The sequence below is a fragment of the Pinus tabuliformis genome, chromosome 5_1 (genome assembly GCF_031772625.1).
Source record: "Pinus tabuliformis cultivar Carrire ecotype Pingquan chromosome 5_1, CPIR1, whole genome shotgun sequence".
In the NCBI taxonomy this organism is placed as follows: Eukaryota; Viridiplantae; Streptophyta; class Pinopsida; order Pinales; family Pinaceae; genus Pinus; species Pinus tabuliformis.
Genome location: NC_142305.1, coordinates 554,320,091 through 554,332,444, shown reverse-complemented (window position 1 = coordinate 554,332,444; position 12,354 = coordinate 554,320,091). Strand labels below are relative to the sequence as shown.

At 37.3% G+C, this 12,354-nt stretch overlaps 1 long non-coding RNA gene and 2 pseudogenes across 1 annotated transcript; 2 read left to right on the top strand and 1 right to left on the bottom strand.

Moving 5' to 3' along the window:
- Window positions 1-1,248: 1,248 nt before the first annotated feature.
- LOC149166011 (high mobility group B protein 15 pseudogene) lies at window positions 1,249-1,785 on the bottom strand (annotated as a pseudogene).
- Window positions 1,786-1,795: 10 nt separating this feature from the next.
- LOC149166010 (uncharacterized) lies at window positions 1,796-2,613 on the top strand. Its single transcript, XR_016260804.1, has 2 exons — window positions 1,796-1,994; window positions 2,149-2,613. It is a non-coding gene; the product is annotated as an uncharacterized LOC149166010 (long non-coding RNA).
- A 717-nt stretch (window positions 2,614-3,330) lies between these two features.
- LOC149166009 (uncharacterized) lies at window positions 3,331-6,250 on the top strand (annotated as a pseudogene).
- Window positions 6,251-12,354: the final 6,104 nt, after the last annotated feature.

Below are 12,354 nucleotides of genomic sequence, written 5' to 3'. Positions count from 1 at the left end.
GGACTCCACAAAAGGAGAAAGGTGAAGTGGCAGAACCCAGACATGGTTCCTAAGCCAAATCATTATTATGGTTATAAACTTATAAGTTATAACGTTCCTAAATTTACTTTTAGGAATATTATTAAAATATTAATCTTGAACTATAAATAAAAGATAAAGGGAGGGGAATAAGACACATTTAGGTTTCTTTTCCATTAGAGATTGCTAAAAATTGATCGCGGACATGGTTTTGGGGAGAAACAGAGGAGCCCTAACTACTATACCCTGAGGACCCTTAATGGGTCTTGGTTTTGGGGAGAAATAGAGGAGCCCTAACTGCTATACCTTGAGGACCCTTAGTGGGTTTGCGGTACAAGGGCATTTCTCCTTGGGTTGCCTCAGGGAAAGGATGAAGCCCTAGAGGGAGAAGTGTAGGGACATGTGTCTCTTTATGGGCCTAGAGGGTACCTGAAGACCCTCGAGGGTAGTAGGAACTCTTGGAAGCCACAAGGCTTTGAGACATCCTTGGCTGGTCGAGTTGGACACCCTAGAGGTAATGGCACAACTCGAGGGACTGTGACTACAGAGGGGGGGTGCACTACTTGGGTGTAGGGTTGATGGGGGATGCAAGTTTGTTCTTTAGAGGTTGCTAGGGTTTGATACCTTGGTCCGATTCATATTCAGTACTAGACATATACCTGGCCTAGGTAGTTTTTGGTGTTAGGGAGTCATGGCCCCAACTCAGGGGTGGCCGACTACTGAGAGAGCTAGAGCAGTTAGGTCTATGGTTGGGTGGTGTGTTCAAGGTCTGCAACCAGTGGACAAATTTTATCATATGAGTGCTTAAACTTGTTTATATTATTTATGATTATTATGCATGTTGTTATGTTTTTCAGGTTATGTTACATGTGTGTTGTGCTATCACAATCTCTATAGTACTGTGAGTGGCGTTGCCCCAACAGAGTAACTGGGAGATGTTACAAGTGGCATTAGACCTTGATTACAACACCATGGGTTCATGGGCCATAGATAGAGCATAGATGCAATTTTTTTGGAATGCCTTTAAGAATGTAGTTATGGATGAGCAATCTATTTGCCAAAGCTCCTTTTCAACAATCCTTGATGTTTTGAAGAGTTTGTATTGTCATGAATAAAGAAGAATTTGCATCCCTAAATTTCATGAAAAGTTGGGGTAAGGAAAGATTTAGCGAGGCTCGTTCTTTAACAAGTCAAAATTATTACCCACTGCTTGATTTGAACCTTGATTTGTTGTAAGTGGCACTTCTCGGTTTTGAAACCGCATTTTGATATGATTTTTGAGCCCTTCATTTCTAGAAACTAGTATTCCTTTGTCCTGGGAATGCACTTTTTTTATTCCATTTCACTATTGTACCTTTCCTTATTCTTCAATCCAAGCTGCTGGTAAATGGTTTTTGCTTCATCAGTCAGTTTATTCCACGAGTCTCCAATAATTTTGCTGATCTCCCTATCCTTTCCCGGATGCAATGCCGTCAATTTGTATCTTGCTCAGCAAAGGAAAAAATTGTAACCCCAGTCCTACCTGGATTAGGATGGTAAGGATCTCTCTTTTTCATTTCATCCGTCTTCCTATGACGTCAACGAGGATGAATCCTGGAAGTTGTATCACCATTATCAGAATTGTTCATGCAACTAGGTGTTTGCAAAAAACTGTTCTCCAGAAAAACTTGTTGGTATCTCATACAAAACCCCTCTTAATTTCTCCGAACCAACTATTGAAGTGATAAGATAAGCATTCTTGAATTTCCCATCAATAACGCCAGACATGGGGTAACCCATGGAAGAAGTATACCCCTCACAGAAACCCACGACAAATCACAAAGCTTCTGATGCCGTGACAACAATGTCTAGAGAAAGTCGGACGAAGGAGGCAATTGACATCCTGCAGGTTCTGGACTGGAAAGGTCTTAAAGCGGATGCCAACACCGACGCTTCTCGGTTGAATATCTACACAGACATGAAAGGTCTCAAAGAAGGTAAGCAAGTCCACACCTACATGCGAAAGAGCAGAGTTAGCCTTTCCGTCATCTTAGGTACCAAACTAGTGAGCATGTATATAATTTGTTGAAGTTTAGATAATGCACGCGATGTGTTTGACAAAATGCCAAAATGAAATACGTTCTTGTTTAGTGCTATGATTAGGTTTTATGCCAGACATTGGCAGGGCAAGGAAGCTCTCAACCTTTATCACCAGATGCAGGCGGAAGGAGTGCAGCCTGATAAGGCCATATTTGTTAACGTCCTTAAGGTGTTTTCAGAACGTTTGGACATGAAATGGCAAAATGAAATACGTTCTTGTTTAGTGTTATGATTGGGGTTTATGCCAGACATGGGCAGGGCAAGGAAGCCCTTAACCTTTATCACCAGATGCAGGCAGAAGAAGTGCAGCCTGATAAGGCCATATTTGTTAACGTCCTTAAGGTGTTTTCAGAACGATTGGACATGACCTTGGAACAAAGCAAAGCGATCCATGATGATGTTGTGAGATGTGGGTTTGAATCAGATCTTCTGGTAGGAAATGCTCTCATTAACATGTATGGAAAATGTGGGGATATTCAGAATGCTCACCAAGTTTGACAAAATGCGTAAGAGAGATGTGGTTTCCTGGACTGCCATAATTGCAGTGGTTTGTAATATCCTTGAGGTCATAGTCTGCTATTCATCCTTGGGCTTCGTTCTGTTAGTATATTACAAATTTCCACTTAATCTTCTTTTCTCCCTCTTCCTGTGAATTTCCACTTAATCTTCTTTTCTCCCTCTTCCTGTGAGTGATGTTCTGCCTCATAAGGACGGCAGCGGCTAACCAGCCTGCCATACGGCATTAAATGCCCAGTTTCCAAATTCGCGTGTTAGTGGGTTATCCAGCCTGCATCTCCCCGGGCATTTAATGCCCTATGGCAGGCTGGTTAGCCGCTGCCTCATAAGGACCTCGAGTATTTCTCGACTCCTGAGGGTACTTATGCATTGGAGGTCATATCTTGATGCTTTGTCAGACAAGGACCTTAGGGTGTTTACCTTTTTAATATTTATACACCGTCATTCATTATAGTTATATATATATCGACAACTATGTGGTGAATATTGATTTACACAAGTTTTATCTTTAGTGGTTTCCTTGTGGCAAAGGTCTAGTCTACTCCTTTCATTTCCATGTGGATGGATATATTTTCATGAATGTAGCTCAGCCATGAAAATAGGGAAATGAAATATTTTCTATTATTGTCTTTTATATAGATCAGTGATTTCTATAAGCCTTTTTCATCTCCATAATAGTATCATCATTCATGTGATTCCTCTTATCCCAACTAGATTATGAACGTTTTAACTGCTGGTTGTGATGTCCAGATAATTAATATTCTAGCTGAGTTTCTGCCAATCCAACGTTCAGTTGAGATCAAAGTTGTTGCAGAACAACTACAACGTTTCAACATTATTGATGCATGGTGGAAAAGGAGTAGAAACAATAAAATGGTTTAGGCAGGATATGGTGTGGTACATGCAATTGATAGGGCTACACAAGACTGCATTTCTTCACTGGGAATGGGTTAGTTGACAATATACTGTATTTGCAGAGTTACTTCAGGCAAGTTCTCTCGGAACTTCCGTACTTCAACCTCCTACATCAGGGATGCCTGGAACAGTTGTCACTGAGTTGGAACAACAACCGGCATACTACTACCAGTTAGGAGCACATTATATAAGAAAGAGGAGAAACAGCTTCAAGTTTGCTTTAGACCTGTCTGAAGCTTCTGAAAATGAAGCAGTGGACATATTTCAAAACTTTTGAAAATAAAGCAGTGGACATATTTCGAAGTTCATCTGAGGGACTAGGTGTACCTCTTTATGTGGGGCAATATCCACAATTACTTGAGGAGGGCAGCATGAGAAGTCCTTGTCAAGCGGAGTATTTGGGTCATTTCATTGTAGATGAAAAAAAATGTTTCAACATTATCACGGCGTGATTGACCTACTTATGAAAGGTTATGAGCAATATAAACTGGCTAAATCAGGTAGAATGGTTTACTGTATCGGTAGTGAGATGGGTCAAGAATATTTTGCTACTAGGGAGTATGTAAATGCAAAGAGGCTCTGTGATAATGTGGGGGGATTGTACAGGCAAGAAGCCTGGCTAACTTTACTCTGGGTATGTTTGGGCTACCTGAAAGAGTGTGCAATGTCTTTGCTGAAAGAATACATAGAGTATTCTCCTGAGATGGCAGCCTTGCCAATATTATCAGATTTAGAGTTGGAAGCTATCGCCTTTCAAAATGAAGATGCACCCGCTGGTCCATTTTTGTACTTCCAAAGAGCTAAGATATACAAAGAAGTGATTGGAATTTTGCAAGGAACAACATCTGATATACCAGTCTGGGCTGATATTTATAGAAATTGATCATGTCAATCCTTTCAGAACAGTTCTTTTGGCTTATGTTTCGTTTCATGACAAAGTTGCGAAACATGGGGTAATGACATCCTTCAGAATGTCATTACTAGCTCATTTACCACTACCCATGGAAATTGATGAGCTGGAAACTCAATCCAATCAGTTGCCTTATAATTTCCTTGTTACAAGGGTAAAGAGATGAGCCTCAGTAAATATTCCCGAAACTAGAAGTCTCAGGATTGAAACAATTCAAGATCTGGAGCTGAAACCAAACAAATGGAAGAGCTTATCATATAACGGCAATGCAGGTCTTAGTGATATATTGGAATGCGTGTTAGTATTGCACGAAAAGGACAACACTCAACCATCTGTTGCAGAGCCGAAAGTCCATCATCTAGGGAGGACCTGCCACTCTTGAAGTTTGAAGATAGACTGGAAACACTGCCAATGAGGGATGCCAGTCTTGCTTTATTTGGACGGTTATCCAAGTAGAGGACCCGTTAACTTTGGTTGATGTTGTGTTAAGTGCATTGGGGCCTGGATTTGTCGGGGAACTATTCCCAGTCTCTGTCCTTATCAATTCCAAAGGCCATGCCATTCATGCTGGGGAATTGAAGATAAATATCGTTGATTCAAAAGTAGGTTTAATGGCAAGTCCTCGAGAGACAACATCAAGTTCCTTTCAGTCATATCACGTGGAGTAATACTTTATGTGTTAATGGCAGGATATCTTCCATTTGATGAGGCTGATCTTACGAGTCTATATAGAGAGATCAACGCAGCAGATTTTGCTCGCCCAAACTAGTTCTATGCTGATGGTCAGTCCTTAATATCTAGAATTCTTGGTCCAGATTCCCAGACACGCATAAAAATCAGAGAAATCCGGGCAAATGAATAGTTTAAGAAGAATTATATGCCCGTAAAACTTTATGAAGATGAGAACGTCAACCTGGATGATGTACTTGCAGTTTTTGATGATGCAGAGAAAGCTATGGTGCCATGCGATGAGGGATGTATCTATATTGTAAAAATCACCTAGGACTTGTACCCGACCTCATTTGCACTCGATGGATTTTGAAACCAATTCTCAGTATTAATACACGTCCAATCAACTTGCTGGTTGCCACCAGACTTACATGGGCTACTTTAGACTATTTGAATTTGGTTATAACTTATTGCTGGTATTCTCCTGAGGGGAACTAATGAAATTAATAGTATAACATATGGTTCAATCTAAAATAGAGAGCCCTGTTTATGATTAGAACATAATGGACATGCCTGTCAAGTTTGAGTTTATTCCTTGGTAGAGTGTTGCGGTTGCTTCCTTGTGCCAGGGCCCATTTTGATCAACCTACTTTGTGTTTTGAAGCACCAGAAAAATAGATTGCATTAGATATGATATAATCTTAAAATGCCGGGGATATGTTGGAGGAATATTTGTTTGTCGATGATTTAAGTTCTGCGTGCACAAGTTCTGGAGCAAATTAGTGGATTTCATTCACAGCTACAAGTCTGCCTACTATTCCATCTCTGTTTGTCATACTAGGGGAAGAATAAATTGGTATTTGAGATTTTGCAAGAGCAAGTCTGCCTGCTATTCCATCTCTGTTTGTCATACGAAGGGAAGAATGAATTGGTATTTGAGATTTTGCAAGAGCAATATTGAATAGGACCAATGTTTGGATGGGAGAGGTAAATTTTCGAGAATGCAGATGTTTCTGATTATTGAAGAAAGAGCAAATGTGGTTATCATCTCTCATCTTGTGGCATAATTTCTAGTCCCAAGTATGTGGTTCAATGGTTAGGTGGGGAGGTTTGGTCTCCACAGGTTTCGTGGTCCAATCCTAAGCAAGACCATGTATATTTGAGAGCTGCTCCAGGCACGATTTCTTTCGTTGGAAAAAAACAATTTAAAAAAAAACTACTATTCCTGAACTGAAAATGCTCATACTTTTGCCATTAATGTAGGCAAAGGTTATTGTTAAATTGAGAAGCATAGATAACACATGCTGAGTTTTGGCAAAATGTGAGCCACAATGCCCACGCTAGAATTCATATTGACAAAGGGCTCTTGGCAATCGATGAAATAGGATTAATGTTAAAGAGCTCTGTAGTTTGAATTATTTGACCTTTATAATTTAATATTTGTTAAGCGTATAAAGTGGTTTATGAAACTATTTTTGTGAACTTTTTAAAATTCACTTATATTTTATAATATAAGTTTGCCGCCTTTATTTGTCTCATAAAAAAGTCACGACTTATATTCTAGAATGGTGATCTTTGATCTTGCACTTGAGGATTGAATTAACGCGTAAAAGGAAATTAATTTATATGCACGGACCTTTGCTCTTTCATTTGAAAATTGAATTGACGCATAAAAGAAAATTAATTTATGTACGAACTGTGATATGATTGGCTTTCAAACTATGAATGATAATTGTAGTAGATGACTCTACTTTATGTCTTGACTTTTTTAGCATTATTATTAGTGAGCTGTTCAGAGGATGACAAAGTTAACAATCATTTTGGAGAGGAGTTGTTTACACTGTGTGGGGCTTTTAACTTAATTATTTGTAATGGTCTAGATAGGTGGAAAAAGTCTGAGAACTTCACTTGCAACACATACAATAGAGCAAGTGTTGTTGACTATGTGATGTGTTCACAAAGTTTGATAGAAAAGATAGACGGAGTTAGTATTGGAGAGCATATTTGAGACTGAAAATCAGACCATAATCCAATTTATATAAGGTTATCATGGTTAGAAGAAAGACAACATAAGAGGAAAACTCAATGCTCTCGACAATCATTATCAAGATGCAAAATTCTTTTAACACAAGAAAATTGTACTATCTTCAAGACAATGTTAGAGAGATTAATTCAGAAGGAGAAAACTGGTTTCAAAAGCTTAATAGTCATGAGTTAACAAATATAATTCAAAGTGCACTTGATAAGTGCAAAAAAGAAAAAAGTAGGAAATCAGAATCAAATTGTTTCCCTGTAAATGCTTGGTTTGATGAGAAACTAAAAATGGCAAGGAGAACCTTGAAAAAGGTAGGAAAAGAGAAAATGAATGTAAAATTATATAAGCAGATACTAAAAAGGAAAAATGATGAGTTTATGCAAACAAGGAGATAAGAGTTCATATATTTAAGCAAGAACAATCCAAAGCTTTTCTGGCAAGAACTGCAACCAAGGAAAAAGCAAATTGAAAATAATATTATAGCCAATCAATGGTTTGAATATGCAAGGCAACTCTATGAGAAAGAATCTGAGGTAGAGCCCCCCTAGAATCAACACAAATTCAAAACTCTTTACGTTACAGGAGGTGGAGAATGTATTAAGAAGTTGAAAACAGGAAAGACAAAGGGCTTGGTTGAACTTCAAGCAGAGTATCTAAAATGGGGAATGAATGCTCTTGCACCGCACATCATGGAAATATTCAACAACATCATTCAGCAAGGATTCCCAAGAGACTGGACAATTAGCCTAGCGATACCCCTTTTTAAAAGTGGAGACATTAATAATCCATCCAACTATAGAACAATTATGATCAATCCTTTGTTTGCAAAGCTTTTCGGCAACATGGTAGAAGACAAAATTAGTAAGTGGGCAGAAGTAAAAGAAAAGAGGGCAAGAGGACAAGCTGGTTTTAGGCTGAAACCTACAGCGGATCATGTAATCACGTTGAGACACATTGTTGAAAAGGTTTGGGAGGACAAAGAAGAAGTATTTTGTTGACTTCAAAAAAGCATTTGACACACTCCCTAGGGATAAGTTGTGGCGTAGAATGGAAGAACTTGAAATTCTTGTGCAATATAGAGCCGTTGTCCATAGACTTTATGAAGAAGTGAAAGTCAAAATTAGAACCTCAACAGGTATTTCAGAAAGCTTTAGAAGTGACATTGGAGTCAAGCAAGGTTGCTCTCTATCCCCTACTCTCTTTGGTCTATATATTGATAAATTGGAAGAGTGGCTAAATTTGCAAGGTGGAGATGGTGTTTGGTTGGGGGAGTTTGTGATAAAGCTTATTCTATATGCTGATGATATTGTATTAATATTTAAATCAACCCATGAATTGCAAATGCACTTATATGCCCTTGAGCATTTTTGTAGAGTAGTGGGCATGCAAGTCAATATTAGCAAGACCAAAATAATAAAAAGAAGCAGAGCCAACATGCTTTCTTCTTTGAAGACAACATTCTTGAAGAAGTAAATGAGTACAAGTACCTTGGGATTGATTTCAATAACAAACTCAATTGGGAGGACTGCAGAAAGAAGATAATTTTAGGAGGGTGGAAAGCATTATATGCTCTTCAAAACAGATGTAGAGAGGCAGGTTTATGGGATTGGAAAATGATTAAAGTGATTTTTGGACTCCTAGTTTGTCCAGTGATGCCATACGAGTGTGAATTGTGGGCTAGCAGCACTCCCATCTCAAAATGGAAACAAAATGAGAAAATCCAAAAACACTTGATCATGAGTAAGTTCAAAATAAAAAGTTCAGCACCTTATGAGATAATGTTGAGTGAAACAAGAGCAACTCCCATTGAAGCAATTGCTATAGTGCGGCTCATAAGATATCTAAAAATAATTGAGCAAATGAGAGTAGGTAGATGGCCTAATGTTATTTTCAATGAAGGCATGAGTGAAAGAAAGAAAACTTGGATGAAACAAAATTACACATGGATGCAAAAATGGGATATCTACCTCAATGCTTGTCGCACAAATAACAAGGAGCTAAAGGATTTTTTTATGGAAAAGTTTAGTAAAAAGGTATGGAGAAAAGAGTTGGATAGAAAGAAGAAATATTACATTGAAGAATTCAACCCTACGTGTGATCTACAACAAAAAGAGTTCATTGGAGCTAACATTTTGTGGAGGGCAAAGGTTTTTATTGCTCAATTAAGGACCAACTCACATCAACTTCGGTGTGAAACAGGACAGTGGAAAAGGCCTAAAGAAGCTTGGGAAGAACGAGTGTGTACATTTTGCACGTCTGGGGCTATGGAATCGGAAAAACATTTCAGTTTGGAATGTGATGCATTCAAAGACATCAGAAAAAGTTATGAGAACATGTTAGCATCAATTCCTTGGCATTGTCTTTTTAGCGAGGCGATTGTTGGAAGCTTGGGCCAACTCGTCATCAATTTGAATTGGAAAATGATTGAATTGCAAAAAGCGAAAAACAAGAAATTAATGGTCTCATAGACTATTTTTGGTCTCGTGGACCTTAAAATATCATTTCATTATTATTTTCCACATAAGTCTTTTCCTTGGATTAAGTGGATACAATGACGAGCAATGTTAAATTGATGTAATAATGACAACACATAGTCTTGTAACTTTTTATTTGGTATTCTCCCCATGAGTATGCTTAGAAGTGGCAAGTTATGTTTGTTCAACCTCGCACGATCTTGGTTGATTGATGAGTCATGGTGTTAAATATCTTGTGGATAGGATGGTAAAACTTGCTATGGTGATTGTCACAGACTAGTGCGGTGGTGGCTAGAGTGGCTGGTTGTTGTCTGTGCTGGCGAGTATGACAGAGGCGCAAGAGGCGATGGTTGGGAGTCAGATGGTAACAAACAGGGACGCCCTGGGCAGACTGTGGCAGCGTGTGCCGGTAATTGCAGCAGTGTGTAAGTCGACAACTGGAAGGTTTGACTGGAGTGACTATAGTGGCAGTGTGGCCGTGGCTCGTCAAGAGGGGCTACAACCTTTTTTTGTTTTTATTTATTTTTTGTTATTTTCTTTTTATAATTGGTTTCTTCCCGTACTTTTGTTTAATCTTTTATTTTATAATAATTTTTTATTTTTTCTGGTCCACAACAAAATTGAAGAACCTCCAAAATCTTGTGTGGTGAAAGGCTTGAATCACAAAGACAACAAAGTTGACGACAAGTTTGATGGCCAAAGCCCAAATCAGATTGACTTTATGCAACAGTTGAGCAGCAAGATAATCAAACATCGTTTGATACTAATGTTACAAACAAAGTTCGTATACACAATAGAATACTTAGAAGATTTGATATATGTAAATACCCATGATAGGACAATGATATTTATATAGAGAAGTACATAAGATATGAGATGATGATATGATGAATGTTACAAATGAGGGCCAACTTATATACTTAGGCAGGCGCCCCTTCATAAACGATCATGACCTTACAAATATGCCTCTTCTATACTAATCACTAATTAATTAATCATTATATCTATATATATATATATATATATTATTCATAACTTCTTTTTCGAATTTAATTATTCCCTTTATAATATTCTCTTCATCTTTATAGCTACTTGATGATTAGGTTTTTACTCTTTGTATTAACTAAATGAAGATCAATTTTGAAAATATGAAACTAGAAATTTGTCCTCCAAGATGGGTCCTGCTTCATATATTATAGATTTCATTTTCTGTAAATCATTTTCAAAAAATAATTTGATGATAGGTCTAAAATTGGTCACAACTATTCTTTTAATTGTTTGGGATGATATCTATAAATTAAGCCCTAGAAACAATTCCCAATATGTTTTTCATGCTTGTAGCTTTCCAACAAGCTCTTGTTACCCCGAACTCGACGTCGAGAACTCAAGTTATGGCGTCGGTAAGTTCATGGGTCAACAATTATTGATCTACTCCACATGAATTTGGTTATTTTGATTTATAAATATGCCCTACTCATCCCACATGCATTATGGGAGGACATTTATAACAATTTATAAAAAAATGGACTCATATTATTTGTATATGAAGTAGAAAGAAATATGGAACCTTGCATAACATGTGCATAATGTAGTTTTTGGTTATTGTAGCCCAATCATTGTGTTAAGTCATTGCATAGTCATTTGTGTCTAACTAATAACTTCCAAGTGTCGCCTCGAGATATGTCGTGTCGTAAGGATATTCCAAGTGTTGCCTTGACATATGGAAAAAGAACTTAGGATAAAAACGATATGAGAAATATTAATAATGCAAAGTAGTTGTGTCATAAAGAGATATGCCAGAAAAACGTAGGATACAAATGATATGAGAAATATTAATAATGCGAAAGTGAAGTGCAAGAATTTGGAAAATAAGTCGATGCAAAGTAAAATATGTGCAGAGGAATATGAAGTGGTGTAATGTTCACATGCAGAGGAATATGAAATGGGGTGATACAAATGATATGAGAAATATTAATAATGCGAAAGTGAAGTGCAAGAATTTGGAAAATAAGTCGATGCAAAGTAAAATATGTGCAGAGGAATATGAAGTGGTGTAATGTTCACATGCAGAGGAATATGAAATGGGGTAATGTTCCACGTACTTGGAAAATGACTAGGTAAAGAGGGAAGAAGAATATTAAGTGGGGTAATGTTTCACACACTTGGAAAATGTCTAAGTAAAAAGGGAAGAGGAGATCAGGTAATTTTGCACGAAAATAACACTTAATTAGGAAAATGGAAAGTAGATAAATGACATGAATAATGGAAATAATGATTATAAATGAAGTAATGGAGATATGAGGGGAAAACAACAATATCTTTGGCATATGACATCGTTTTTTATTATGTAAATCAATGAGAAGATGAATGTGATCAATTTCTTTCTTTTTGGTGTTTTTTCTTTTCTTCTCTTTAGTCAAAAGAGAAACCATCTTTGTTGACATTACATGAAGAAGATTTGCAACATTAAAAATTGACTAAAAGCTGCTTGTTTCATAATCACTCTATTTGACGTGTGACATGAAAACACAACAACAAGCACTTGACGATATGTACCAAATTGTAGCATAAATATTGGTGAACAAGCAAGTGGAGATAGACTAGATGTAGATAAAGTTCATCCTTTGGATAAAATGATGCTAATATAAATGAGAATGATGAGGAAAATATATTGATCCACAACAATTTTGCTCAATGGATGATATTTTTGATGATGTTCATGATGAAACTTTTATTGA